Raw genomic sequence first — 6,011 nt, forward strand, 5'->3', positions numbered from 1 at the left:
AATGCCACTGTCTCTAATCCATACAACATCGCAGGTCTCACCACAGACCTATAAACGTTCCCTTTCATTTTTGCAGATACCCTACTATCACAAATCACTCCTGTCACTCTTCTCCACCCACTCCACCCTGCCTGCACTCTTTTCTTCACTTCTCTAACACACTCTTCATTACTTTGCACTGTTGACCCCAGGTACCTGAATTCCTTCACCTTCTCCACCTCTTCTCCCTGCAACTGCACCACTCCACTGCCCTCCCTCTCATTTACACACATGTATTCTGTCTTACTCCTACTGAGTTTCATTCCCCTTCTCTCCAGCGCATATCTCCACCTCTCCAGGCTCTTCTCAACCTGCTCTCTACTCTCACAACAAATCACAATATCATCCGCAAACATCATAGTCCAGGGAGACTCCTGTCTGACCTCGTCCGTCAACCTGTCCATCACCACTGCAAACAGGAAAGGGCTCAGGGCCGATCCTTGATGCAGTCCAACCTTCACCCTAAACCAGTCTGTCGTACCTACTGCACACTTCACTGCCGTCACACTGTCCTCATACATGTCCTGCACCACCCTCACATACTTCTCTGACACACCTGACTTCCTCATACAATACCACAACTCCTCTCTCCACCCTGTCGTACGCCTTCTCTAAATCCACAAATACACAATGCAATTCCTTCTGTCCTTCTCTATACTTCTCCGTCAACATTCTCAAAGCAAATAAGGCATCTGTGGTGATCTTCCTCGGCATGAAACCATACTGTTGCTCACAAATTGTCACCTCTTCTCTCAGCCTGGCTTCCACTACTCTTTCCCATAACTTCATGGTGTGACTGATCAATTTAATTCCCCTGTAGTTACTGCAAGACTGCACGTCTCCTTTATGCTTAAAGATCAGTACCAGCACACTTCTTCTCCATTCCTCAGGCATCTTCTCACCTTCCAAAATCCTGTTAAACAATCTGGTCAAAAACTCCACTGCCATCTCTCCTGAACATCTCCATGCTTCTACTGGTATGTCATCTGGTCCAACCGACTTTCCACTCTTCATCCTCTTAATCGCTGCTCTCACTTCCTCCTTACTAATCCTATCTACATCCTGCTTCACCAACTCCACATCATCCAACCTTCTCTCTCTCTGATTTTCCTCATTCATCAGCTGCTCAAAATACTCCCCCCACCTTCTCAACACACTCTCCTCACTAGGCAACACATTTCCCTCTTCATCCTTTATTGCTCTAACTTGCAGTACATCCTTCCCAGCTCGGTCCCTCTGTCTGGCCAATCGGTATAAATCCTTTTCTCCTTCCTTAGTGTCCAACCTCTCATACAGCTCCTCATATGCCTTTTCCTTGGCTTTCGCCACATCCCTCTTAACCTGCTGCCGCATCTCCTTGTACTCCTGCCTACTTTTCTCATCACTCAGTCTATCCCACTTCTGTTCTCTTTCAACCTCTTTCTCCTTATGCTCTCCTGCACTTCCTCATTCCACCACCACATCTCCTTGTCTTGCTTTCTATTTCCAGATGTCACACCAAGTACTATTTTAGCTGCCTCCCTCATCACCCCTGCAGTAGTTGCAAAATCATCCAACACCTCCTTAACAACACTGAGCCTCTGTCTGACCTCTTCCCTGAACCTCACACTACACTCTTCCTCCTTCAGTTTCCACCATCTTATTCTTCTTTCAGTCTTCACACTCATCCTCTTCTTCTTCACTTTCAAAACCATCCTACAGACCACCATCCGATGCTGTCTTGCTACACTGTCCCCTGCCAACACCTTACAGTCTCCAATTTCCTTCAGGTTGCATCTCCTGCATAGCACATAGTCCACCTGTGTGCACCTTCCTCCACTCTTATACGTCACCATATGATCCTCCTTCTTCTTCAAATAAGTGTTCACCACTGCCATTTCCATCCTTTTAGCAAAATCTACCACCATCTGCCCTTCCACATTCCTCTCCTTAAAACCATACCTACCATCACCTCCTCATCACCTCTGTTCCCTTCACCTACATGCCCATTAAAGTCTGCCCCAATCACCAATCGTTCTTTCCTAGGTACACCATCTACCACTTCATCTAATTCACTCCAGAATCTTTCTTTCTCCTCCATCTCACAGCCAACTTGTGGAGCATAGGCACTGATGACATTTATCATCATCCCTTCAACTTCCACCTTCACGATCATCACCCTATCAGAAACTCTCTTCACCTCCACTACACTCTTACTGTACTCTTCCTTCAGAATCACCCCTACACCATTTCTCTTCCCATCCACACCATGATAAAACAGTTTAAACCCACCTCCAATGTTCCTGGCCTTACTCCCTTTCCACTTGGTCTGCTGAACACACAGCATATCTACCTTTCTCCTCTCCATCATATCAGCTATCTCTCTCCCTTTACCCGTCATAGTACCAACATTTAAAGTACCAACCCGAACCTCCACTCTCCTGCACTGCTCCTTTTCCTGCTGTCTCTGTAGACGTCTTCCTCCTCTCCTTCTCCTCCTTCGGCCAACAGTAGCCCAATTTCCACCGGTACCCTGTCGGCTAACGATACCTGTGGTGGTCGTTGTTAACCCAGGCCTCGACCGATCCGGTATGAAATTCTCATTTGTGATCCGCATATTTGATTTGGCACATGTTTTACGCTGGATGCCCTTCCTAACGCAACCCTCCCCATTTACCCGGGCTTGGGACCGACACTAAGAGTGCACTGGCTTGTGCATCCATAATGGCTGGGTTAAGTATTTAAATAAGACTGTTTAAAGGGAAAAAAAAACAATATATATACTTTATCATTTAAGCTTCACTGCTTCATTTCCTTAATTATACTGTATAGCTTAAGAACTGTACTGGAGGAATAAACAATAGTTTTAATTTTATTATGTTCAACTTGATCATAATTTCCAATCAAATGGTACAGGCTATTTGTTGGTACCTCAAATAATGCAGACTACTGCAGGGGGCAGATCTTTCTCTTACAAAGCGCCACAGTTATGGAACAGCCCTCCAATGTTCAGGACTCAGACACAGTCTCAGTGAACAAGTCTAGGTTGATGTCAATCCTTTTATCAGTAGGTGTTTCTAATGTAAATGAGCAGATAATGGATATAGAGTGTTTCAGTGAACTGGGATATTTGAATGATGTCATCCCCTCACTCCCATGCATTCACAGGCTAGTTGATGGAGGTGTGGTGGCATCTCTTATCCCAGAGATCCCTCATGCCTGTGTTACCTCCTGCTCTGCCAACTCCTTTTAGTTATGCTACCGTATGCTGCCGGAGTCCAAACTTACACCCTGATCACACTGTACAGTCTTTTTTAACTTTTATGTATCAATAAGGATACTTAATCATCCTTATTTCTCTCTTCCTGTCACCCCTATTCTCTTCTTCCTCTCTCTCTCTCTCTCTCTCTCTCTCTCTCTCTCTCTCTCTCTCTCTCTCTCTCTCTCTCTCTCTCTTCTCTCTCTTAGTTATGGGAAGATCAGATCATTTTAGTGACTTGGTTCTTTGAATCTTGTTTATCAAAATGAACAAATCTTTTTTTAGTCATTTAGTTCATTTTGTTCCTTTAATCAAGTTTTAAGACGAAACTCCATTCCATTCTGAGCTTAAGAAGCCTCTGATAGGTTAATTGATTCCATTTGAGTTAATTGGTGGCACACCTGTGGATGCATATAAAGGCACACCTCAAACACAGAGCCTTTTTCTTTGACATCATGGGAAAATCAAGAGAAATCCACCAAGACATTAGAAAAAGAATTGTTGACCTCCACAAGTATGGCTCATCCTTAGGTGCAATTTCCAGATGCCTCAAGGTCCCACCTTCATCCGTTCAGACAATAATACGCAAGTATAAAAAACATGTACAACCATCATACCGTTTAGGAAGGAGACGGATTCTGAGTCCCAGAGAGGAACGTTTTTTGTTGTGAAATGTGCAAATCAACCCCAGGACAACAGCAAAAGATCTTGTGAAGATGCTGGCTGAAACTGGTAAGACAGTGTCATTATCCACAGTAAAATGAATACTGTACCGCCATGAGCTGAAAGGTTACTCTGGGAGGAGAAAGCCATTACTTCAAAACCACCATAAAAAAGCCAGACTACAGTTTGCAACTGCACATGATGGAAAAAAATCTTAATTTCTGGAGACATGTCCTGTGGTCTGACGAAACAAAAATTGAGCTGTTCGGCCATAATGATAAACGGTATATTTGGAGGAAAAAGGGCGAAGTTTTGAAGCCTCAGAACACCATCCCAACTGTCAAGTATGGGGGTGGTAGTATAATGTTGTGGGGCTGCTTTTCTGCAGAAGGGACTGGTGCACTTTACAAAATAGATGGCATCATGAGAAAAGAAAATGATGTGGATATATTAAAGCAACATCTGAAGACATCAGCCAGGAAGTTAGACCCCAATGACCCCAAGCATACCTCCAAATTAGTTACAAAGTGGCTTAAGGACAACAAAGTCAAGGTATTGGAGTGGCCATCACAAAGCCCTGATCTTAATCCCATAAAAAATTTGTGGGCGGCACTGAAAAGGCGAGTGCGAGCAACAAGGCCTACAAACCTGACCCAGTTACACCAGTTCTGTCAAGAGGAGTGGGCCAAAATTCCAGCAAACTATTGTAGAAAGCTTGTGGAAGGATACCCAAAACGTTTGGCCCAAGTGAAACAGTTTTGGTGCAATTCCATCAAATACTAAGGAAGTGTATGTATTTCTGACTTTAATGAAAGTGATAATAAAAATACATAAAAATTCTTCCTCACTCGATTCTGACATTTAACAAATGCAAAAATATGTTAATATTTATTGATTTAAAACAGAACACGTTTACTCTGATTTAATGTATGACAGTAAAGAAACAAAAGTTTTTGTGTTTATTTCTGAAGTGTATGTAAATATCTGGTTTCAACTGTATAAATAAAATGAAATGTATGAGTATTTACATCTATGACATTTTAGCATGAGGTAAAATGTGTTAATAGGTGTGCAAAAGAATATGCAAGTGTACGTATTGTGCAATGAGGTGCAATAGACTGAGTGCAGTGGTATTTAGAGTTATGAGAATTAAGTGTGCAGTCTCAGTGTGTGAAACAGAAAAGGTCAAATATGTATGAAATGTAACAGAGTCAGTTGGCAGATGTTAATTTGCAGTGAAACTTTACTGGAGTTCACTAATGATTCTGATACACGGAGGGTAAACTCTATTCTTCAGCCTGATGGCAGTTTGTTGAACAGGCTGTGTGCTGTGAAGAAGATCAGCTGTGATTTTTCGAGCATTTCTCAGACACTGTGTGTGGCTGGGAGTTTATTTCCATGAATGAGGTCTGGATGGAGTTATCTTGAATTAAAGACCACTATGTGCATCTTCTGTCCAGCACATACCACCACCTCTCCAGGCTCTATTCAACCTGCTCCCTACTCTCACCACAAATCACAATATCATCCACAAACATCATAGTCCATGGAGTCTTCTGTCTGACCTAGTCCAGCAACCTGTCCATCACCACTGCAAACAGGAAAGGGCTCAGAGCTGATTCTGGATGCAGTTCCACCATCACGTAATATTTTATAAATAAATTAAATTTTATAAAATTGAATTAAATTTAATTAAATAGAATAGATGGTTTTCTAAAAACTTTCCCTGGTTGGTGTTTTCATGATAGTTCATCCTTATCAAACCATGTACTGATCCCTTATAGCCTATAGTTGGGTGTGGAGAGATCCTGTAAGGGATCAAGCCCATCAGGAGCGAAATTGTAACTAGATAAAGATGATCTTTCAGAAGAACCTTGGACAAACCAGGGAATTCATCATGGGCAATGCTGACTTTGGCCACCACAGGAAAGCACAGGAGGTTTCCCAAATAAACAAGAGCAAAATACAGGTCGAAGAAAATAAAAGAAGGAAGGAAAAAATATCCTTAGCTTTTGTTGTGTGCACCTCAGTGATTGGGTAACATCCTTTGGAGTTATTTCAATAATGTTCA

This window comes from Silurus aristotelis (assembly GCF_946808225.1).
Source record: "Silurus aristotelis genome assembly, chromosome: 8".
Classification (NCBI taxonomy): domain Eukaryota; kingdom Metazoa; phylum Chordata; class Actinopteri; order Siluriformes; family Siluridae; genus Silurus; species Silurus aristotelis.